This window comes from Capsella rubella, unplaced genomic scaffold (genome assembly GCF_000375325.1).
Source record: "Capsella rubella cultivar Monte Gargano unplaced genomic scaffold, Caprub1_0 scaffold_8, whole genome shotgun sequence".
Lineage (NCBI taxonomy): Eukaryota > Viridiplantae > Streptophyta > Magnoliopsida > Brassicales > Brassicaceae > Capsella > Capsella rubella.
Window position 1 is genome coordinate 2,856,635 of NW_006238916.1, and position 580 is coordinate 2,857,214.

General features: G+C 52.1%; 1 pseudogene; it reads right to left on the bottom strand.

Annotated features, from left to right (window-relative positions):
* LOC111830424 overlaps window positions 1-580 on the bottom strand; it is a 6,923-nt pseudogene that overhangs the window by 1,082 nt on the left and 5,261 nt on the right.

Below are 580 nucleotides of genomic sequence, written 5' to 3' on the forward strand. Positions count from 1 at the left end.
GCATCCTTGAACCGAGACACTGGCAACCCCACCACGAAATCCATCGTGATCATGTCCCATTTCCACTCTGGAATAGGGAGACTCTGCAATAATCCACTCGGCACCTAATGCTCAGCCTTCACTAGCTGACATACATCGCACTCAGAGACCCATTTAGCCACATCCCTCTTCATCCCGACCCAATGATAATACCGCTTCAGATCTCGGTACATCTTGGTCGCTCCTGGATGAATAGAGAACCTACTCGCATGAGCCTCACTCAAGATCTCACGTCTCAACTCCTCATCCTTGGGCACACAAACTCGCCCATGCACAAGGATAGTCCCATTGGCTACAACCTGATACTCTGACTCAGTATCCTTAGAAGCATTAACCAGCCCTGCATCCTTCTCCTGAGCCGCTCGAACTCTGGTCAGAAGGTCTGCTCGGTTAGCTGCTTCTAACCCCAGTGGCTCCTGAGAAATAGCACACAACCGCAAGGTGCTAAGTTCTCCCACCAAGGTCTCCATGTCCTGCCCTCGAGCTGAAGCCGCTCGCTTCCTGCTCAGAGCATCTGCAACCAGATTAGCCTTACCGGGAT